The sequence below is a fragment of the Nicotiana tabacum genome, chromosome 4 (assembly GCF_000715075.1).
Source record: "Nicotiana tabacum cultivar K326 chromosome 4, ASM71507v2, whole genome shotgun sequence".
Lineage (NCBI taxonomy): Eukaryota > Viridiplantae > Streptophyta > Magnoliopsida > Solanales > Solanaceae > Nicotiana > Nicotiana tabacum.
This window is the reverse complement of record NC_134083.1, coordinates 100,638,056-100,663,152: the sequence shown is the minus strand read 5'-3', so window position 1 is coordinate 100,663,152 and position 25,097 is coordinate 100,638,056. Positions and strand designations below refer to the sequence as shown.

General features: G+C 36.4%; 1 long non-coding RNA gene across 1 annotated transcript; it reads left to right on the top strand.

The window, feature by feature from the left end:
- The first annotated feature begins 6,185 nt into the window (after positions 1-6,185).
- LOC107789929 (uncharacterized) lies at positions 6,186-22,466 on the top strand. Its single transcript, XR_012708867.1, has 3 exons — positions 6,186-6,736; positions 18,948-20,019; positions 20,744-22,466. It is a non-coding gene; the product is annotated as an uncharacterized LOC107789929 (long non-coding RNA).
- Positions 22,467-25,097: the final 2,631 nt, after the last annotated feature.

The following is a 25,097-nucleotide window of genomic DNA, read 5'->3' as shown; positions in this document are numbered from 1 at the left end:
GAAATCGGACTCACACAGTGTAAAATCAGACGCGTGTAGACGAAATAAGGTCCAGATTCAAGAAATAGGACTTATTCAGACAGAATCGGAGAGATAGTACTTGCCATGTTTAGGCAAGTACCAAGTAACACCATAATCTTATAAGTAACAACGAGATAACGCGTAAAAGAAAAATAAATCACAGAGGGAATCCATGATTTACTCGGATTTAGAGAAGATTGGGGAGGAGACTAGGGTTTCTGAAGAGAGAGGCGAGACAGAGAGAGTTTAGAGGCGGCGGGTAAAGGAAAAAATGGGTCTTTAGGGTTTAGGGTGAGGGGTAATATAAAACGGGTAAGTTAATTATGGGCCGTTGATCATTTGAGATCAACGGCCAGGATCACAAGGGAAACGGGGTGGCTTATTTGAGACGGGTTCCGTCCGGGTTTGAGACTAAGAGTCATTTGGCTCTGGGCTGGGATGGACTGGGCTAAGGTTTGGGTAGTTTTGGGCCACTAATGTGGTCCAAAATTGGTTAGAATGGGCTATTATTTAAATACCCAAAACTTTATCAAAATAATTTATAAAAAATGCTTAATAAATAAATGAAAATATTATTTATGCATTGAAATGCTTAAGATAATAACTTAGTATTATAAAAAATATAAATTTGCTATTTTGACACAACTAATATAAAATAAATAGCAATTGTGTATGAATATAGGTTATTATTCCAAAATTAGATAAATAGCTTTAAAATGCTAATATAATTATATGGAATGAAATAAAATATTTGAAATATATATTATAGGTGCAAAATAATAATTTTAGGTACTAAGTCATCACAAAATAATTCAAAGGGATAATTACTAGATATTTATATAATTTAAATGCAAGAAAATTAATTTAAGAGCTCTAAAAATATAGAAAATTATAGGAAATGCTTGTATAGATTTGTAAACTAAATAATGATGCATAAAATGCTATTTTGAAGGCATGTATATATTTTGAAAAATATGAGGGCAAAATTGGATATCAATAGAGGGGCCTATTGTTGCACCCGGGCTTTAGGAGACTTTGGCTCATTTTATGAGTATGCCCGAGAGTTTGGAACAAGCATGCCCAATTCTGTCTGCACTAGCTACTTCATAGGTTGGGGGAGGAGCTCAAACCCCGCCGCACGTACACCAAAGCAATTGTCTCATGTTTATCAAATATCTTGTTATGCTGGTGAAACCAATAGTTGCAGTTCAGCTCGAGGTAGGGCTAGTCATGTCTGTTGAGGTGCATAAGTGGTTAGAGAGATTTTAGATACTTCGTCCTCCCCATTTCAGTGGAGTAGCTTCATAGGATGCGCATGGTTTCTTGGATCAGTATCGTTGTATTCTACATACTTTGGGTTTGGTTCAGTTGAACGGGGTCGACTTTACTACTATTCAGTTGACGGGGTCGGCATACAAATGGTGGCAGACTTATGAGGCGAGTAGGCTAGCTGACACAACACCACTTACATAGTAGAGTTCTCAGATCTTTTCTTTGGAGAGTTTATCCCATAGACTCGCATGGATGAGTTGCACAGTGAGTTTGAGCATTTGTGTCAAGAGGGTATGATTGTGACCCAATATGCTATAAGGTTTACAGAGTTATCATGCTATGCAGATCCTTTGGTTTCTACGGAGAGAGACATAGTCCGTAGATTTGTTGAGGTACTCACCTACAATCTCAGATTTGGGATTGCTCGGGAGATGGAGACTGAGAATACATTTCATCACGCTGTGGAGATTTCTAGGAGGCTAGTGTGTAGCCACAGGCGGGAAAGAGAGGATAAGGAGGCTAATAAGCCTAGTGGATTTGGAGGATTTAGTTGCTCCTACTCTAGGGCCAAGTGACTTCATGGTAGAGGCTTTGTTAGTCGACAAATTAAGTATCACTTCAGGTTTAATGTAGTGCTCCAACTAGCCATAGATTTCATCGCACTCGTATTGGATAATCATCATTTAGTGCACTTCCTGCACGGGGTTCTCACAGCGGTTATTCAAGTTGTCCGGGACAGACTCGGTTTCAACATCCATATCCACATAAAGGTTGTTACGCGTTTAGTGATATGAGGCTCATTGTGAGAGATTATCCTAGATTTCAGGAGAGTATACCTCAGCAGGGTAACCAGGCTATGATTCCCGCTCCAGATGCTACACCACCTGCACAGCCAGCTAGAGATGGGCGACTAGAGGGTAGAAGTTGTCCTAGAAGGGGAGGCTAGGCTTGTTATTATGCTTTCCTTAGTAGGAATGAGGCAGTCACATTAGATGTCATCATTACATATATTGTTATGCTCTGTTATAGAGATGCCTCAGTTTTATTCGATCTGGGTTATACTTATTTATATGTGTCATCTTACTTTGTTTCATATTTGGCTATGTCTTTTGATTCTCTGGATACTTTTGTTTATGTGTCTACACCTATTTGGGATTCTATTGTGCTGGATCGTGTCTATCGTTCTTGTATGGTCACTATTGGGGGCTATGAGAAGAGAGTTGATCTTTTTTTTTTGCTTAATATTTTGGACCTTGATGTGATTTTAGGTATGAATTGGCTATCTTCGTACCATGTTGTTATTAATTGTTATGCTAAGATCGTGATGTTGGCTATGCTGGGGTTGCCAAGGTTAGAATGGAGGGGTTTGATTGGTCACACCTCTAGTAAGGTGGTTTCTTTTTTGAAGGCTCAAAGGATGGTTGAGAAGGCATGCTAGGCGTACTTAGGTTTTGTTAGAGATGTCAGTGCTAAAACTGATTCGGTTTATTCAGTCCCCATAGTGAGAGCGTTTCCAGATGTGTTCCCTACAGACTTACTGAGAATGTCACCCGATAGGGATATTGATTTTGGTATTGATTTGGCACCGGGCACTCAGCCCATACCTATTCCACCATATCGCATGGCTCCAATAGAGTTGAACATATTAAAAGAATAGTTGCAGGAATTGTTAGATAAAGGTTTCATCAGTCTGAGTGTTTCACCTTGGGATGAACCGGTACTATTTATGAAGAAGAAATATGACTCCATGAGAATGTGCATTGATTACAAGCAATTGAAAAGGTTACCATCAGGAATAAGTATCCACTGTCATGCACTAACGATTTGTTTGATCAGCTGCAGGTTGCCAGGGTATTCTCCAAGATTGACATGAGATAGGTGTACCATCATTTGAAGATCAGGGCTTTGGACATTCCTAAGACGACTTTTAGGAACCATTATGGGCATTATGAGTTCTTGGTGATACCTTTTGGTTTAACTAATGCCCAACAACTTTCATGAGTTTGATGAATAGTATGTTCCGGCCTTATTTGGATTCTTTTGTCATTGTGTTCATTGATGAAATCTTGGTTTATTCCCGTAGCAGAGAGGGGCACAAGCAGCATTTGAGGTTGTGCTTCAGGTTTTGAGGGAGAAGAAGTTATACGCCAAGTTCACTAAGTGTGAGTTCTAGCTAGATTGAGTGGCATTCTTGGGTCACGTTGTGTCCGTTGAGGGATTAAGGTAGATCCAAAAAAGATTGAGGCAGTTCAGAGCTGGCCCAAACCTTCTACAGCCATGGAGATCAGGAGTTTTCTAGGATTAGCGGGTTACTATCGTCGCTTTGTAGAGGGTTTCTCATCTATTGCAGCTCAATTGACTAAGTTATCTTAGAAGGGTGCTCCTTTCAGGTGGTCTGATGAGTGTGAGGAGAGTTTTTATGAGCTAAAGCTTGTTTTGACCACAACTTCAGTTTTGGTGTTGCCTTCAGGATCGGGGTCATACATGATCTATTGTGATTCTTTGCGTATTGTTCTCGGGTGTGTTTTGATGTAGAATGGTAAGGTGATTACGTATGCTTCATGTTAGTTGGATCCCCATGGGAAGAACTATATGGTGCATGATTTGGAGTTAGTAGCTATTATACAAGAGCTCATGATTTGGAGGCATTACTTATATGGAATCTCTTGTGAAGTGTATACAGATCGTCAGAGTCTTCAGCATCTATTCAAAGAGAAAGATTTGAATTTGAGGAAGTGGAGGTGGTTGGAGCTGGTGAAGGATTACGATATCACTATTCTCTATCATCCGGGGAAGGCCAATGTAGCTGCAGACACCTTGATTTGGAAGGCAGAGAGCTTGGGGAGTTTAGCATTCACTCCAGCTATGGAGAAACCTTTAGCTATGGATGTTTAGGCATTGGCCAATAGATTGGTGAGATTGGATATTTTAGAGCGATGATTATCACTTGCTTGTCCTTAAGGACACGATACAACACAGTGATTCTAAGGAGGTAACTATCGGTGAAGATGGTATGTTGCGACTTTAGGGTCGAGTTTTTGTTCCTAATGTCGATGACTTGAGAGAGTTTATTCTTGAGGAGGCTCATAGTTTGCGATATTCTATTCATCTAGGTGCTACAAAAACGTATTGTGACAATGACAAAGGAAATTGTTGGGCATGTTTCTAGGTGCTTGAATTGCCAACTATGAGTATCAGACACCAGGTGGTTTGCTTCAGAAGATTGATATACCAGAGTGGAAGTGGGAGCGTATTACTATGGACTTTGTGGTAGGGTTTCTATAGACCTTGAGAATGTTTTATTCCATTTGGGTCATTGTGGGTCAGTTGAACAAGTCAGCGTATTTTATTCCGGTCATGACTTCCTACACTTCAGAGTAGTTAGCTAGGATCTACATCAGGGAAATTGTTTGCATGTATGGTGTGCTTGTTTCTATCATCTCAGACCACGATACTCAGTTTACTTTGCACTTTTAGAGGGCAGTTCAGCGTGAGTTGGGCACGCAAGTTGAGTTGAGTATTGTATTTCACCCTCAGATAGATGGGCAATCCGTGCGGACCATTTAGATCTTGGATAATATGTTGAGGGAATGCACTATTAAATTTGGAGTTCAGTGATACTAGTTTCTACCTTTAGCGGAGTTTTCCTACAACTACAGCTACCAGTCGAGTATCCAGATAGCTCCGTATAAAGCCTTATATGGGAGGTTATATCGTTATCTAGTAGGTTGGTTCGAGCCCAGCTAGACTAGGTTATTGGGCACTGACTTGGTTCGTGATGCTTTGGAGAAGGTTAAGTTGATTCAGGGGAGGCTTAGCACAGCCTAGTCCAGGAAAAATAGTTATACTGGTAGGAGATTTCGTAATGTGGCATTCATGGAGGTTGATAAGGTTCTTCTTTGAGTTTCGCATATGAAGGGTGTGATGAGGTTTGGGAAGAAGGAAAAGCCGAACCTGAGGTTTATTTGTCCTTTTAATGTGTTAGAGAGAGTCGGTGGGGTTGCTTATAAACTTGCGTTGCCTTCTAGTCTTTCAGAAGTTCATCAGGTATTCCATGTTTCTATGCTTTGGAAGTATCATGAAGCTAAGTCACATGTCTTGTATTTCATCATAGTGCAGTTAGATGAGAATCTGGCTTATAAGGAGGAGCTCGTGGCTATTTTGGATAGATAGGTTCGAAAGCTGAGGTCAAAGGATATTGTATCTGTGAGCACGTATTTTTTGCCCGTATAAAAATGCTCCTAAAAATACTCCAAAATAGTCTTTTAATCATTTTGATTTTTAATAATTTTAGAAATTTTTTTTAATTTGTTTGTTCGCATTTTATTGCACTTATTTGCACTTTTTGCATAATTAAGAATATCTTAAATCATAAATTTACCAAAAATATTTGTTGTCTTTCACCCATTGCATTTTAGAACTTTAGTTGCATTTTTAACATTTAGCCACATGTCAAATACATTTTTAAATACAAAAATCATAAAGAAATAGTGGTCATATATCATTTCTACATTTTTATTTTAGGATTTATTAGTGGCTTAATTAATCAAGTTCAATTTGTTAATTTACAATTTTTATAGATATTTAAGTAGATAAATAGTTAATGGGTTAATTATACAAGATATGTTTAGTTAGAGTGATAAGTTAAAAGTGGTTAATTGAATAAAACCAAAAAAAAAAAAAAAAAAAGAGGGATTGGGGTTGTTTAGTTAGTGGAACCAGACTGGGCCTGCTTTTCTTGGCCTAGTCTTTGCAAAAAAACCCTGCCCGATCAATTTTTCCCATATCTGATTCATGATTCATTAACCCTGAACGCCAAACGACATAGTAGAATGGTGGAACTACGTCGTTTTGGCTCAATTTGATTTTTGATAAAAATGAATTTCAAAGATTCAATCTTTCAATTCCTCCCCAAATCCTTTCCTAATTATCTCCTCTCCTGGGCGACCGAAAATTGTCTTCGCTGCCCACCGACTCTCTTCCACCCTTCAACCACTTATTGACCACCGTTGACTGCCGTCAGAAATCGCCTCAAGGTAGCGGACCACCACTAAAGAGCCCCAAATTATCACCAGAACCGTCCCCTACCCATCCCTAATCCATCATATCCTTCCTCTAAAAATTACCAAAAAATCTAAATTGGCCCATTTCCGATGTTTTCTAAATCCCGGCCCGTTTGATGTTGAACCTACATCAATGGACTGCTCTTGATGAGAGTTATCGATTGATGGTGGTTTTTACTCATTTTATGGCAACTGAAACCCAGTCAAAATTCCGTTGAACGGCTAGGCCCCTCCAAAGCAATTGATTCCTCTCTCTCCGACATGCAAGAGGCATGCTTACATGTAGCACTGGCTGACATGAAAAATTTCGGCCAGTGCTCGTGTAGCAATCGCTCCTGCTTGCCGGAACTCCTTTTGGACGATTCGTTGAACTCCGATAGGTACACCTTTCCTTTTGCTTCTTCTATGTTTCTATTTGTAAATTTATTTGTGCTTGTTTCTTATATTTTTCTCTTAGTTAAGAATAACGTGCATTAATGGTCGATTTGTTTTGTGTTAGTCTCAGAAGTAGGATTAGCCATTAGTACCATGATTTATTTTTTAATTTCATGATAAATATAGTTAAGATTTCATGTAGTAGATTAGTAATCAATTAGCATGTATACCCTCTCATTTATTTGACCATTTAGCAATCATGTTTTAACCGTTTTCATTCATCGTGTGTTAGTTTGTTAATGGCTTAGACTTTGGTTGCTAAGTACAATTTTGTTGGGAAGTTTTCGTAACTACAACTCTTACAAGATTATTAACATTAACTACAACTAATTTTATTATTACATTTAGTACAATACATGATCCACCAAAAAAAAACTACTCCCTCTCACTGCGGAAATTAAGGAGTTTATATTACAATAGAATCCCTAAATTTAAGCTTCTCAATTAATTCCCAATAACAATCTTTCCTAAAAAGTAGAAGAGAAGTTCGAAAAGCACCCCACCATCAGATGTAATACATATATGCCTTTGTTTTGGTAATATAAAATATTGTTTACTCAAAAATAGAAAAAATACTATTTCCAATTTCATATATAAATAGTAGTTTTTGTTAAGAAGCTTCTTCTTTATTCTCCTTTTTTTGTGTGTGTGAAAACAAAGTGGATATTATAATGGCCACTCAAAAACAATCTTTTGCTAAAATCAGTTTCTAAAATTAATATTTGGTATATGCTTTTAATAATAATATATTAATGGTATATATTTGATATAATATACGTATACGAATAAATTATGTCACATATATTACTTATATACATATAATGTATAAACTCAGCATTTAGAGTGATATATCGTATATATGCTTGATGTATAATAGATTTTTCTTTTATATTTCTACTAATATTTTTATATCAAATATATTATTTTATACGTATACTATATCAAATATACTATATCTTTAGTATGAAATATATTTATACTACATACCATTCATATATACGGTATAATTTTTATACTCTTCGCATAGCTTGATACTCCAAAGATCAAGCTAGATTCTTTTTTGGGGGATCAAAAATAGCGTTGGAAACATCATAATTTTTCTAATTGTTCGGAGGGGGAAAATGGGGAAGAAATTTATTGACACGTCAAATGTTAACTCAATTTGAAATATTAATAATAAGTGAGTGATAATGCTAGTTAGATTTGTTCCTGCGGTGGAAAAAGAATTCACACCAAGTAAAAGCAATCCCTCACTTTTAAGTGAGAGTATTTTTAGGAGAAAATTATACAATTAAGATACTAATAGTTGTAAAGACAGTTCCTATTTTTAAGTTTTAAAGTGAGATATTTAAGGAATATTAAAGTTTTATATAATCTAATCAGAAAGTTAAAAATTTGTAAATAATTGTATACAACGTAATTTTTTTTAAAGTAGTTGTATTTTTTGTAAATAACTCTTTAAATGTTTGTATTTCAGTAAATACCCCCAAAAGAATAGCTCATCCTATTTATATCAGGACATAAAGATAAAAAGCAAATATGCTAAGAGTTTCTAAGTAGGCGTTTAGACATAAAAATTAAAAAACATTGAGAAAAAAAATATTTCGAGTTAAGTTAAAAAATGATATTTGAAATTATGTTTGGATATGCATTTCACTTGAAACAAATGATGCAGTTTCATGAGTGAGGAAAAAAGTTTTTTTTTGAAAATATAAGAAAGTAGTCAAAACCAAATTTTTGATTTTTGAAAAACTCATTTTCAAAAAATTTCGAAAAAATTTACAAAATTTTATACAAACACATTGTTGAAAAAAATAATTACTTATGGACAGGTTCCTAAATAACCACGAAGTAAGAAAATAAGAGATGAGGCGAGGATGAGAGGAAGGGGATTAATACCCTGTTTGGCCAAGCTTCTAAAATATAATTTATTTTGAAAAATATTTTTTTCAAAAATGCTTTTCAAAAAAGTACTTTTGGTGATACACAATTATGTTTGTCTAATTAATTTGAAAAGTACTTTTGAGCTGCAATTAGTATTCGGCCAAATATTTATAAACTACTTCTAAGTTTATTTTTCTCAAAAGTATTTTTCGTAAAAAGTACTTTTGGAAGAAGCTACTTTTTTCTGAATCCCAAGAATTGCTTCTGCTTTTACTCAAAATCACTTTTTCTTTCTTCTAAAAACTTGGCGAAACACCTTAACTTTGAAAAAAATATTTTTAGTCAAAAAGAAGCTTAGCCAATCTAAGCTATAAGTAGGTGTTGCACAACAGAAGACAGAATTGTGAGGGAATATAATTGTCCATATATTATTTATTGTTATAAAATAAAAACTGTAAAGTAAAGACAAGTATAGAGAGAAACTAATATATTATTCAAACTTCAAACTTCTGTACATAATGAACTGAAAACTCCTCTATTTATAGAAGAAAGGAAGCTGATGCGTAAGCTGCTATTGCAAGTTGCTGTGTAAGCTTCTTGTAAGTTGCTACTGCAAGCTGCTGTGTAAGCTGCTACGCAAGATGTTGTGTAAGCTGCTTGTAAGCTGCTGTGTAAGCTGCTACTGCAAGCTACTGTGTAAGCTGCTACTGTACCATATATAGATAATCTTCTATCGGGGGTTATGTTTATCCATAACGGAGTACCAAAATGATAAGTTTCTTCAGGAGGCTTATTTCCAATAGAGTACTAAATAGATAAACATATTTACGGCGAAGTCTCATATGGATAAACTTCTTCAGGAAGCTTATTTATAACAGAGTAAATGAACATCCATAATATAATATATTTATAACACTCCCCCTTGGATGTTCATTAAAAGATAATGTGCCTCATTAAAACCTTACTAGAAAAAACTCCATGGGAAAAAAATCCTAGTGAAGGAAAAAGAGTACACATATTTAGTAATATGCATTGCTAGCTGCCTCATTAAAAACCTTATAAGGAAAATCCTGTGGGAAAAAACCTTAGTAAGGGAAAAAGAGTACATCGCGTATTTTACTCCCCCTCATGAAAATTTTGTTTTAAATATTTGAGTCTCCGCATTTCAATCTTGTATACCATCTTCTCAAAAGTTGAAGTTGGCAAAGATTTAATGAATAAATCTGCCGGATTGTTACTTGAACGGATTTGTTGCACATCAATGTCACCATTTTTCTGAAGATCGTGTGTGTAGAATAATTTTGGTAAAATGTGCTTCGTTCTATCTCCTTTTATAAATCCTCCCTTCAATTGAGCTATGCATGCAGCATTGTCCTCGTATAAAATTGTAGATCTTTTATCACATTCCAAACCATATTTTTCTTGAATAAAATGAATCACTGATCTCAATCATACGCATTCCCTACTTGCTTCATGAATAGATATTATCTCAGCATGATTGGAAGAAGTAGCAACAATAGATTGCTTTGTGGAGCGCCATGATATGACAATACCTCCACATGTAAACACGTATCCGGTTTGAGATCGAGCTTTATGGGGATCAGATAAATAACCTGCATCTGCATAACCAATAAGATCTGCACTACCTTTGTTAGCTTAAAACAAACCCATATCAAGAGTTCCCTTTAAATATCGCAAAATATGCTTAATCTCATTCCAATGTCTTTTTGTAGGAGAAGAGCTATATCTTGCTAGTAAATTAACAGAAAATGCTATGTCATGTCTTGTAGCATTAGCAAGATACATAAGTGCACCAATTGCACTGAGATATGGTGTTTCAGGACCAAGGAGTTCCTCTTCCTCTTTTGGAGGTCGGAACGGGTCCTTATTTACTTCAAGTGATCGAACAACCATTGGTGTACTCAATGGGTGCGCTTCGTCCATGTAAAAGCGTTTTAAGACCCTTTCTGTATAGGTAGATTGATGGATAAAGATCTCGTTTGCTAAATATTTAATTTGCAGACCAAGACAAAGTTTTGCCTTTCCAAGATCTTTCATCTCAAATTCTTTCTTAAGATATTCAATTGCTTTTTGGAGCTCTTCTGGAGTTCCAACAAGATTTATGTCATCAGCATAAACAACAAGTATAACAAATTCGGATGCCATTTTCTTTATAAAAATACATGGACAAATAACATCATTTATGTAACCTTCTTTCAACAAATATTCACTGAGGTGATTATACCACATGCGCCCATATTACATTAAACCGTACAAATATCTTTGTAATCTGATTGAGTACATTTTCCGAGATTTTGAATATGCTTCAGGCATTTTAAATCCTTCAGGGATTTTCATGTAAATCTCATTATCAAGTTACCCATACAGATAAGCTGTAACCACATCCATCATATGTATTTCAAGCCTTTCACGTAAGGCTAAACTGATGAGATATCGAAATGTTATGGCATCCATAACGGGTGAATATGTTTCTTCATAATCGACTCCAGGTCGTTGTGAGAATCCTTATGCACTTAGTTCTACTGCAGTTCAAAGAACCACATTACATTTAGTTGACATCAGTTGACTAGACCCAATAGCCATAATTCTATTTAACTGCTTTCATTTGGTTCTATCTTTTCCTCCATTAACTTTATCAGGAATACCTAGCATCGATTGATCTTACCACAACTACAATCTTCGATTACAATTTGTTTTCTTTCACAACTGAATCCAATGAGGTCTTCTTCTTTTCCGAGTTCTTCATGGTGTCCAAGATGGAACTATGATGTCTTTTTAAGTTTTAGAGGAGAAGATACTCTCAAAACGTTTACAAGTCACTTATATGAAGGTCTGCAATAGTAACCTTTCAAGATGATAAAAGACTAGAGCATGGAACATCCATCTCAGAAGAACTCTGTAAAGCAATTGAAGAGTCTCAATTTGCAATCATCATTTTCTCAAAGAATTATGTTTCGTCGAGATGGTGCTTGGATGAACTAGTGAAGATCATGAAATACAAGAATGAATATGGACAGAGTGTAATACCAGTGTTTTATGATGTGGATCCATCAACAATTCGATACCAAAAGGAGAGCTTTGCAGAAGCATGAATCAAGGTATAAGGATGATTTTGAGGGAATGCTGAAGGTGCAAAGATGGAGGACTGCTCTAACCGCTGCGGCCAATCTTACAGGCCATGATATCCGTAACAGGTAGCACATCCTAATTGCTTATAATGAAATACAAGGGAAAAACTTCCACTGGGATTTGGATGCTTTTGTGAAGTCTGGACATATTCTTCTGCAGAACAAGAAGAATCACTACTCCCAAAAAGTTAAACAATATCTACGCTAAATAAATTCATCTTATTTACAAAAATAAAATAAATGAAAATGCAGCAATTTCTTATTTGATTCAACATGAGTAAAATAGTTTATGTGACAGACTTAAGATTAATCGGAAGGCTCAACAAGGCTCAACAAACTGGGAGCCTCTGTTAGGAAAAATAATAATCCCGTCCAGAAATAATATCCTCGACAAATAATAATAACATAAGAGAGTAACAACGACACCGACTCTTTTAACGAGGTACAATATCCGAGCGGAGCAATATTACCACTAATGTTACAACTTAGTAGTGTCAAGAGACTACTACAATTTTGAAAGAAATAACACTCTTTATTTAAACACCTCACTACAATATTATTCACACTCACTATTTATTACACAGACTACAATATGTGGATTACTCTCTCTAACTTCTATTGCTTCTCTCTTATTTTGGTGTGATTTCAAATGAGGAGAAGCTCCTCTATTTATAGCAATAAATCCTTGGCCTAATAGTGGATATGATGTCATGGCAAATGTCATGAAAACTTAGTCCACAAATTTATTATAGTGGATATGATGTCATGGCAAATGTCATGAAAACTTGGTCCACAATTGAAAAGAAGCCAAATTAATGGCCATATTACACATGGGGTGGACCCATCAAATCTCCTCCTTAATTTTGATTTTTCTTCTTCATTCCAAGTCTTAATCTTAATCTCTGAAAATCTTCAAGTTTGAGAAGTTTTGTAAAAATGTCCGCAACTTGATTACGAGACTTCACATATTTGAGTTCTACCTCCTTCTTGGCAATGCATTCTCTGATGAAGTGATACCTTGTATATATATGCTTGATTCGATCATGGTACACCGGATTCTTGGCAAGTGCTTGTGCGGATTTGTTGTCAATACAAATCTCTGTTGTAGCTTCAATTTGTGGTAAACTGAGCTCTTTCAATAATCTTCTCAGCCGACATGTACAAGATGTTACTGCTATATATTTAGCTTTACAAGTCGAGAAAGTAACAATGGATTATTTTTTTGAACTCCAAGAAATAACAGAATCACCCAAGAAAAACACAAAACCAGTTGTACTTTTTCTATCATCAATATCTCCCGCATAATCACTACCACAAAATTCCATCAGTTTGAAATCACTAGAAGAAGAATAAAATAATCCTAAGTCAATCGTACCTTTTAGGTAACGAAGAATTCTTCTAGTGACTTTCAAATGAGTGGAGGTAGGAGTTTCCATGAAGCGGCTTACTACTCCAACTGCAAAGAGTATATCTGGCCTGGTACAAGTCAAGTACCTCAAACTTCCCACAAGACTTTTGAAAAATATGGGATCCACTTTTTCTCCTTCATCAAACTTGGACAATTTTATCCCACTTTTCATCGGTGTGTTCACGGGGTTGCAATCGAGCATGTTGAACTTCTTCAGTATCTCTTTTGTATAGCTTTCTTAAGAGATAAAAATTCCATCCTCTATCTACTTCACTTCTAGGCCCAGGTAGTATGACATGAGCCCTACGTCAGTAATCTCGAACTCACGGGACATATCTTTCTTAAAAGTTTCAAACAAACTTGGGTTATTACTCGTGAAAATAAGATCATCAACATAAAGACAAACAAGTAATATATCTCCATTAGTATGAACTTTAAGGTAAAGAGCATATTCATGGAGACAACGAGTAAACCCATTGTCTTGAAAATACTTGTCGATATAACTATTCTATGCTCGTGGGGTTTGCTTTAATCCATATAAAGCTTTCTTATACCGCAACACTTTATCTTCATTATTTTTGACCACGAAGCCCAATAGTTGTTCAACATAGACTTCTTCAAGATAGCTATTCAAGAAGGCTGACTTGACGTCTAGTTGATGGATCTTCCACTTCATTTGAGCCGCCAAAGAGATCAGCAAACGAATCGTCTCCATGCGGGCAACATGTGCATAGACTTCTTCATAGTCAATGCCTTGCCTTTGCTTGTAGCCTTTAGCCACAAGTCATGCCTTGTATCTCTCCACATCTCCATCAGCATTTTTCTTTGTCTCGTATACCCATTTTACTCCAATTGCGCGATAAACCTTGGGAAGAGTAGTTAACTCCCAAGTGTTATTATTCTCTATTGACTCGATCTCCTCCTCCATGGCTTGTCTCCATCTTTTGTTTGTAACAGCTTCATCAAAGTTCATTGGTTCACTATCAGCAAAGAGACAATATAAAAAATCAAAATTAGTAACTTCTTCTGTGCCATCATAAAGCTCTTGAATGCTCCTTGTCCTTTGCGGTTGCTCATTTGAACTTTGTTGAGAAGGAGATGCAACATTGGTTGGAGAAGGAAGTGGAGTTGTATCCTGCACAAGTTCCACGGTCTTTGGTTCTTCATCATCGCCAAAGTATGGAAGAAAATCATATGAAGTTTCTTCCCGAGCTTCCCATTTCCATACGAATTCTTCATCAAATTCAATATCACGACTCACTACCATCTTGCCGCTACTTGGGTTGTATAACTTGTAGCCTTTTGAACTCGTATCATAGCCAACAAACACATACTTGACACTTCGATCGTCAAGCTTCGCTCTCCCTTGATGTGGCACATGAGCATAGGCTATGCTCCCAAAGATTCTTAAGTGCTTGACACTTGGCTTTCTTTTACTCCATGCTTCTTGAGGGGTTTAATCTCTAATATTCTTTGCTTAAACTGCACAAGATACAACTTCTGCCCAAAATTCCTTGGGCATACTTTTAGCTTTTAACATACATCTAGCCATATTAAGAATCGTTCGATTCTTTCTCTCTGCAACTCCATTTTGTTGGGGTGAATAAGGTACCGTTAGAGGACGAAGAATTCCATGATACTGACAGAAGTCATTAAATTCTTTTGAACTGAATTCGCCTCCTCAATCAGACCTTAAAAGCTTTTATTTCATAACCACTTTCTTTCTCCACAAGTACTTTGAAAATTTTAAAAGCAGCAAAAGTTTCAGATTTTTGGTTCAAGAAATAAACCCAAGTCTTTCTACTAAAGTCATCAATGAAAAGTAGAAAGCATTTACTTTTACCAAAGGAAGGTGGATTGATTGGTCCACACACATCAGTGTGAACAAGCTGAAGCAGTTTAGTTGATCTTGACATGGCCTCCTTTGTAAAACTCCTCCATGCATGTTTTCCCAGAAGACAAGTTTTGCACAATTGATTGGATGGTTGATTGATGGTATCCCATGCACCATGTTCTTTTCTCCCATTGATTTGAGTGCTTCAAAATTCAAATGCCCAAACCGCACGTGCCAACACCATGATTTATCTTGCATATTAGCCTTCAAACACTTTACATCAATTGTTTTAAGATTCAGAGAAAATAATCTATTATTTGCCATATGCACTTTAACAATTAGAATTTCACCTGAATCTCTAAGCCAAAGATGTATATTTTTCATGTGTATGTCATATTTCTTTTCAAGAAGTTAGCCCAAACTCAAAATATTACTTTTTAATTTTGGCACATAATAAACATCTTGAATTAGCTTGTGACTACCATCTTTACAGGAGATCAGAATCGTACCTATCCCTTCGATTTGAATCTTTGAGGTATCTCCAAAGGACACATTACCTCTCACCGTTTTATTGATCTCCACAAGCTTCTTTTTGCATCCACATATATGATTGCTTGCTCCATTGTCCAAATACCACGAGCTGCAATCATCCATGTCTTCTTCCTTGAGTGTCATCAACAACGTTGACTCATATTCTTCTTTCTTGTCGTCAACAAGGTTAACTTTTTCTTCAATATTGCTACGACATTCCCAAGAGTAATGACCAAATTTTTGACAATTATAACACTTAATTTTTGATTTGTCATACCTTAGTACATTATTTTCTTGGTAGCAATCACATCCTCTTCCTCCTCTTTGTCCACGGCCACGACCTCTGAATCTTTGGTGGATTTTAACTTCATTGTTGAAGTTGTTACCATTACTTCTTCCTCTTCCATGACCGCCACGGCCTCGTCCTCGTCCGTTTCCTCGATCGCTCTTTTCACCTCCATAATCCTTAAAGGATGCCTGAGTTTTAAGAAGTTGCTCCAGTGGCACTTCTTGTCTTCTTTGATCTTTTCTTCATGGGCTTGTAAAGAACCCTCCAATTGCTCTACCAGCATAGAGTCTAAATCTTTAGACTCCTCAATATCACACACCACAAAATTAAATTTAGGTGTTAAAGTGTGAAAGATCTTTTCTACCACACGGACATCTTCGATGTCCTCCCCGTATCTTCTTAATTGATTTACAACAGCCTTCACTTTTGAACAATAATTCGAAATGCATTTGGATTCTTTCATTTTTAAAACTTCAAAGTCAGCCCTTAGAGTTTGAAGTTTTACCTTCCTCGCCTTGTCAACTCCTTGAAGAGAATTTTGTAAAATCTCCCAAGCTTCCTTTGAGGTGGTAGCATCTGCCACCTTCTCAAACATGGCATCATCCAAACATTGGTGGATAAGCGTGAAGGCTTGTTGATCCTTCTTCCTTGTCTTTGCCAAGATATCTTTTTCATTTTGAGGCATAACTTTCTCATTATCGGGTTTTGCATACCCTCTATCTACGATTTTTCACACATCCTGGGAGCCAAGAATGGCTTTCATATGTAGACACCATTTTTCATAATTATCTTTTGTGAGACGGGGGTACTGAAAAGATAGCGTACCATTATTTACCATGACTCTAATACCACGTTGTTGGAAAAAAATAATAATCCCGCCGAGAAATAATATTCACGGCAAATAATAATAACACAAGAGAGTAACAATGACACCAACTCTTTTAATGAGGTACAATACCCGAACGAAGCAATATTACCACTAATATTATAACTTAGTAATGTCAAGACACTACTATAATTTTGAAAGAAATAACACTCTTTATTTAAACATCTCACTACAATATTACTCACACTTACTATTTATCTCACAGACTACAATTTGTGGATTACTCTCTCTAGCTTTTATTGCTTCTCTCTTATTTTGGTGTTATTTCAAATGAGGAGAAACTCCTCTATTTGTAGCAAGAAATCCTTGGCCTAATAATGGATATGATGTCATGGCAAATATCATGAAAACTTGGTCCACAAATTTATTATAGTGGATATGATGTCATGGCAAATGCCATGAAAACTTGGTCCACAATTGAAAAGAGGGCAAATTAATGGCCATATTACACATGGGATGGACCCATCAGCCTTTAGGTCTCATGTATATAATTGAGACTTGAGAGTGGTATACATCTGGTTTCCCAGATTTCCTCTCCATCTGGTTTTCTTATATAAGTATATTTCCTAAGGAATTGAAATTTCTAAGATTATCCTCTATCACTCCCCCTCAATTTGTCGGGGTGGATCTCAGACATATTGCTTTTAAGAAGCAAGTATGCAATGATTTGGTAAAAATGTCTGTGAGCTGAAGGTGAGTAGGTATATAACGAACAACTACATCACCATGGGAGACACATTCTCTGACAAAATGATAATCAACCTTGACATGCTTACGGTGACCATGGAGAACCAGATTGGCAGCAATATAAGTAGCAAAGATATTATCACATAAGACCTTCACAGGTTGACAAATACGCATACCACCGAATTCACAGCGTCTCAATGGCTGTGTAAGCAACAACACGATATTCTACTTCAGTAGAGGATTTTGAGACTGTTGGCTGCTTCTTAGAGCGCCAGTAAACCAGATTTGGACCCCAGAAGACTGCATAACCAGCAGTGGATCGAGAAGTGTGAGGCCTTCGGGCCCAATTAGCATCTCAATAAGCCACCATCATAGAAAGATCCTTTGCTTGCTTCAACACGAGACCATGATATGTGGTACCCTGCAAATACCTAAAATTCCCACAACAAGAAAGTGAGCAATAGGAACTGGCGTGCATAAACTGTGAAACAAGATTCACCGCGAAGGCTAGATCAAGCCTAGTCATAGTCAAGTACTGTAATGCTCCTATCATACTGCGATATATAGAAGGATCTGATAATAATTCCCATCCACTATGATAACGAGGTCCTTGAGGATAGTGGTATGTAGACAGGTTTCAATTTATGGATATTAAATTTGGTGAAGAAGTCTTGTAAATAACTAGTTTGCGAAAGAAACATAAAATCCAGAGACCGCACAACCTGTACACTCAGAAAGTAATGAAGGTTACCAAGATCCTTCATTGGAAATTGATAGGAAAGTTGAGAGATAACGTGTTGGAGTAAAGAGGCAGAGCTCTCAGTGGAAATGATAGCATCCACATAAGGAAGTAGAATGGCTAGAATTATCAGCGGTCACTTGAGGAAGAAGTGGTAGGGACCTCTCTACAGCTCCCAAGAGATTATGAGAGATGAGAAAGACAGTAACTTGAGTTCTCCAATTCAAGTAATCCTTAATAGAACCAAAGGCATGGATTACAGTACTAGTGATATTAGTTGAAGATCAAAATTTGGTGGAAAAGCAGCATATCCACCCAAGTAGACCTCCTAGGCACCTGGTTTCCTTATACAAGTAAATGTCTTATACATCTGGTTTCCTCATACAAATACATTTCCTATACATCTGGTTTCTTTATACTAGTAGATTTTTTAAGGAATTAAAATTCATAAGCGTATGCTCTATCGATTTCATTAATTCTCATTTAGATGTTAAAAAGATTTTTGTTTTATAATATTCAAAACAAGAATGGCAGTTGATTATATATGTTTTTGTCAGTAAGAAGCATAATTCCTATCAATTTAATTCCACAAGGACATTGCTACGTAGATATATTCCAATTGGTTCATCCAGACTCAGGAGTTTGATTATGTGCATAGTCCTTCTATCATATTTATGCACTGTAACAGTGTAAAATACTTCTAATTCTTGACCTTTTGCCCCATATCAGCAATTTTCTTATTTTTGCAGGATTGAATCAGAGTGTATTCAGCAGATTGTCGACCAAATTTCTTCCAAATTACGCAAGACTTCTTTACCTACATTGCGAGATCTTGTTGGAGTAGATATTCATTTAGAGCACGTAAAATCCCTATTAAAGATAGATATCAATGATGTTCGAATCGTGGGGATCTGGGGCATGTGAGGAGTAGGTAAAACGACAATAGCAAGAGCCATTTTTGAAGATCTCTCTTATCAATTTGAAGCTGCTTGTTTCCTAGCAGATGTTAAAGAAAACAAACATGGAATGCATTCTTTGCAAAATACCCTTCTCTCTGAACTGTTAAGGAAGAAAGCTGATTATGTGAACAATAAAGAGGACGGGAAGGACTTGATATCTAGTAGATTTTGTCCGAAGAGTGTTTTAATTGTGCTTGATGACATAGATCATATAGACCATTTGAAGTACTTGGCAGGGGATGTTGATTGGTTTGGCAAGGACAGTAGAATTATTGTAACAACAAGGAATAAACAATTGATTGGGAATGATGTATTATATCAAGTCACTACACTACCTCATCATGAAGCTATTCATTTGTTCAATCTACATGCTTTCAAAAAAGAAGTTCCAGATGAGCAGTTTCGGATGCTTTCATGGGAGGTAGTAAATCATGCTAAAGGCCTTCCTTTAGCTCTAAAAGTGTGGGGCTCTTTCTTGCATAAGAGAGATGTTACTAAGTGGCGAAGTACTATAGAGCAAATGAAGAAAACTCCAATTCAGAAATTGTTGAAAAGCTCAAAATAAGTTTTGATGGGTTGGAGCCCGAAGAGCAAGAAATATTTCTAGATATAGCATGTTTCTTTCGAGGGTATAACAAAGATAAAGTCATGGAAATCCTAGAGAGCTGTGATTTTGGAGCTAATATCGGATTGGATGTCCTAATTGAAAAAATCTCTTGTGTTCATCTCTGAAGACAGGATTGAAATGCATGACTTAATACAAGATATGGGTGAATATGTAGTGAATATGCAAAAATATCCGGGAGATCGTAGCAGACTATAGCTCGTTGAAGATTTCAAAGAAGTGATGATCAATAATACGGTAAGTGAGATACACAATGCAATAAATTCAATTTTTAATTCTTTCAGATTCCAAAGACGTATAGTGAGACTTCCAATTATTTGTCCCCTTGGTTCCTACTCTTGCACGTAATAGCTGTCTGCTTCAGTATGTAGCAGAAGCAAAAGGAACATGTTGTCTAACGCTGCCAATTCCTCAAGTAGCCACTTTAAGTAATGTTGCATAATCTGTTTTTTTTCTTCTTATGCTATTAAGTCATGAATAGCCAAGTAGCCACTTAATATTTTTTCATCCACTTTCATTCTTTGAGTTATTGCTTTTCTTCTCGTCTTTCGCGAGCCGAGGGTCTATCGGAAACAGCGTTTCTACCTTCAAGTGGGGGTAAGGTCTGCGTACACACGACCCTCCCCAGACCCACTTGTGGGATTACACTGGGTTTGTTGTTGTTGTTGTTGTTGTTTCATTCTGAGTTAACTTGCAATTTGTATGACATTCTGTACATAATAATTCAATCATGAATTCGCTTTACAGCTGATTATTTTCTATTAAAAAACATGACAACTTATAGGTAATGTCTGAATTACAAGTTTTTTCCAATACTGAATGAAAAACTTTTATACTTGACTTTGAAGAACTACGAGAAAGGAAAGTAAAAGGAAATTGGAACTTGTGAGGAAATTACTCTATTTATACTGCATTTGAAATTATATTCTATAGTCTATTAAATAAGAGTCATATTAACCAGGGGACCAAGGCAGTGGAAGCAATTTGGATTAACAATCCACAAAATCTGCAGTGTAGCAGAAAGGCCCTGAAAAATATGAGCATAGGAGGCTGGGATTTATTTTGGGCTATTGTAAGTTTCCATGATGGCTCCATTGAAATCAATATATAATTTAACAAAAAATCAATATATAATTTACAAGTAGCATTGGTATGTTAAATAGCTCTTCCAAGTAGCATTGGTATGTTGAAAAGTTTGGTGGAGCTAAATGTTTCAGGTTGCTCACAACTTGAAAGCTTGCCAGAAGAGATAGGGGATTTAGAAAACTTAATGAAGCTTGAGGCCCAAGATACTCTAATTTCACGGCCTCCGTGTTCCATCACATGCTTAAACAAACTTATATCATTAATTTTTGGAGTTAAAAAATCAGAAGAAGGGCAAGCTACAATGCATTTTTTGTTCCCTCGGGTGAATGAACTATGAAGGGTTACGCATTTGTATCTCAGTTGCTGTAATTTGATAGATGAAGGACTACCAGAAGACATTGGATGCTTATCCTCTTTGAAAAAGTTGTATCTAAGTGGAAATAACTTTGAGCATTTGCCTCTGAAACATAGCGCAACTTGGTGCTCTTCGATTGTTGGGCTTAGCACATTGCAAGAGTCTTAAAGAGCTACCAGAACTTCCACCAAATATAGACACATTGTGGGCAGATTGTCATGTGGCTCTGAAAAGTATTCATAGTTTAGCAACCAATAAGAAGAAAAACTTACAGCGGGTGGTACTCACACCACTGTATGATAAGGATGATGCTTACAATGCTTCGATCTACAATTTGTTTGCACATACCCTTTTTCAAATCTTTTCCTTGCACCATGACATCACCGCTTTAGGCATCTTGTCACAAAGAGTGTTTAGCATGGAGCATCCTGACAGGAAGATCCCAAGTTGGTTCCACTATTATGGAATGGACACAAGTGTATCCCTCAATATTGGTACATATGTGATTACTTCACGGGATTTGCTTTCAGTTACTCTGGCAGCTTAGTTGAAACCACAGCTCAACTGATTCCCTTATGTGATGATGGGGTCTCGTCGATGACCCGAAAATTTGCCCTATGCAACCATTCAGAATGTGGTACAAATATTCATTTTTTCTTCGTACCTCTTGATGGCTTATGGGATGCATCTAAGGCAAACAGAAAAACACCAAATGACTATGGGATTATTAGGTTGTTTTTTTCCGGAGAAATGGAGGAGTTTGAATTTCGTTTGTTGTATAAGGATGAACCTGAGATTGAGGCCTCGTTACCAATGAGGGGAAATAATGATATATCAACAGAACTTTGTGTCGGGGTAAGGAGGAGCAGATATGACAATTCGGAACACCATGACACCACGATGAATGAAGCCAGTTGCTCCTCTTGTAAGAAACAAAGGTCACATTCGGATATTCGTGGGAGCTCTGTCTTTGATAATCTGCAGCAACAAATAGAGGGGCCAATCACTTCAGAAATTTTGCAGCTCTTTCCTGAAAACCCTGGAGTTTAGCTCAAATTAGGTAGCATACTTCATCACTTGTTTTTCTCTAGTTAGTCATAAAATTTCTCCTTCAGTTAGCTACAAGTCTTCTCCAGAACAAATACATTATTTTCTTCTCTTTCTTTTGTTTTTTCCTTTTCTTTTTTGTACATATCAACAATGAGTTCAGTCAATTGATTCTCGGTGTTGCTTCCGCTTTTGCTGAGACATGATTAACCATTGTATGTTAAGGATGTGAACAGTTATAAAGTTTCAATACTCAAATTGATTATAGGTCATGCGATCTTAATTCAATAAGTACTTGCACATTTAAGAATCTGGACATCATTATGTTTTTAAATTGATATCGTATCTTACTTTGGTTGCTAAATGCTTACATTTAACAATCTAAAGGGGCGGCGAAAGATAAAACAATGTTTCCACGTTGATGAGCAACATGGAACATAGGACTCTCCTCTTAGCACATTTCAGCAACCTGCCCTTTTGATTTTATTTTGTTTACGAAGGAATAAGAAAGAGAAAAAGTCTGTCAGTTCTAAAAAGTTTTGGAGGTGTGCCCTCCCTCACTCAAACGACTAGCTAGTTAAGAGAATTTGCAGCAATAAGTAGAGGGGCCATGTGCTTCAGAAACTTTACAACTATTTCCTAAATATCCTGTGCTTTAGGTTGAAGTATAGGTATATACCTCATCACTTGTTTATAACCACTAGTAGTCACAACTGCATTCTCTCTGTTTGTGCAATTCTTTCCTTTAATCTACAAAGTCTCTTTCTAAGCCAATCTTCTTTTCTTTTCACTTTTTCTTTTTGGTTCTTTTTTTTTTCCTCATTCCACTATGGATAGGAGCTCATGAATGGATGATGTTGTTTCTACTTTGTGCCGAGCCTTGATTAACCATGTGGTGAGTTAAGGATGTAAACAATGCTAAAGTTTCAATATTCATTTTGGGGCAATGCGATCTTCACTCAATTATTACATTGCAAATCAAGAATATACATTATTATGTTCTGAATTTGCAATTGGCATCTTGTGTTTCTAATTCGAATTACCTTGATTTTTTCCAGCTTTTGTCCACCAACAAAATAGGTCCTAGCAATTGATAAGCATCTGTCCAAGACTAAGACTAGGACAATAAAGGAAAATCGTCCATCTCCATACTGACTGTTAATTTCCTTCAAATACTTGACGTTACTGATCAGTACTACAATCTCCAAACTATCGAGGAACTGTTGTTTGCCAAGTAGCAGCAGATTTGCACATGTTTGACAAAGCTCTTAATTCCTTTGATTCACTTTACATCTTGAAGCATAACAAGGGTCGTACTTAGACACTCCAACTCAGTCTTGAAAGCCCAATTCTTGCACCAAATTGATAGCAATTCAAATCTCTCATTACTGTGGTCAGAAGAGAAGAAACAAAAATCTCTGCCCTGGTTGGAGAAAAAACTCTTAACAGCTAAAAATGGGTGGAAGCTCAAGAAATTCATAATTGATAAGCAAACCAAAGAACACCTTTCAACAGTTTTCAGAATGTTGAATTTGGAAAAAATACACACTCATGCATGACATGTATACTTCTTTCCACAGTCGATCGGCTTAGATGGTGCCAATCCAATATTTAATGTTTAATCAGTTTGTATAATTTGACTATATATATTTGACATGCCTGCCTGTCTCTCTCTCTCTCTCTCTCTATATATATATATATATATATATATATGACTTGAAACAATATATTAAAGATTAAATCAAGGAACATGAACAAGAATAGGAATATATTACAATACATAAACATGATTATATCCTTCCAAGCCTAGAGCCATAATATGTTTTTCCAAACATGTCTCTGGATATCGCCTTTGTAAAAGGATCAACTATCATACTTTGCATACGAATATATTATAATTTTATTTCTCTACTTGCTACTATATCTCTCACAAAATTATATTTGATGTTAATGTATTTGGTCTTGATGTGATACTTAGGGTCCTTTGTGTATACAATAGCCGGTTGATTATTACTTCATAAAGTCATGGGAACTTGATAATTCTTCGTAATATCCAAATGTTTAAAGAATCTCTTTAACCAAACAATTTCTTATAATACAGATGCACGAGCCACGAACTCAACTTCCATAATCGAAAGGGTTGTACAAGTTTGTTTCTTACTTTTCTATGAAATAGCACCACTTCTATCATTTCGGTCACCAGTCTAATCAGCATTTATTCTTGGGTTATATATCTTGTATGTATAGATCATTTCCTTAATTCTATATTTTCTTTCAGATACTATTATTTCTCCTCCACCAGACGCCGCAGACGCTTAGCATCTTCCTAAGTTTCCATCGCAGCATCTAAGGAGGTGAGTTGCCACTTGTTCTTGGTGCCACCAACTATCTTCATTCAGCTATGTCTCTTATGTCTAATAGATACTACATTGTTCGACATTTCAGACATGTATTTCATATTAGATAACCGATGCGCACGGCATCACCTGTTAGGTAACTAGCAAGTGCATCACCTATTTCATTGACTCTAGATGTGGTTATCAGACTCTTAGGAATGTTGGCTGCTCTGGGCCAGCTTCCAGGTTTTACTCCTATGCACCCAATCAGTGGGTAGGCTTGCTTCTCAAATACCGATGATGACTTCAGTACCACTTGCTACACCTCAGTTTCAAACTCTAGTATCTTAGGGTGTACTTATACAACCATCTTCTATGCCTGCAGTTATTATTGAGCCAACTACAACATTTGTGACTTAGTCTAGAGAGTTCAAGGCCTTTAAGGAGCTCGGCCAACAAGAGTTTTATGGTGTATCTGAGGTAGTGCCACC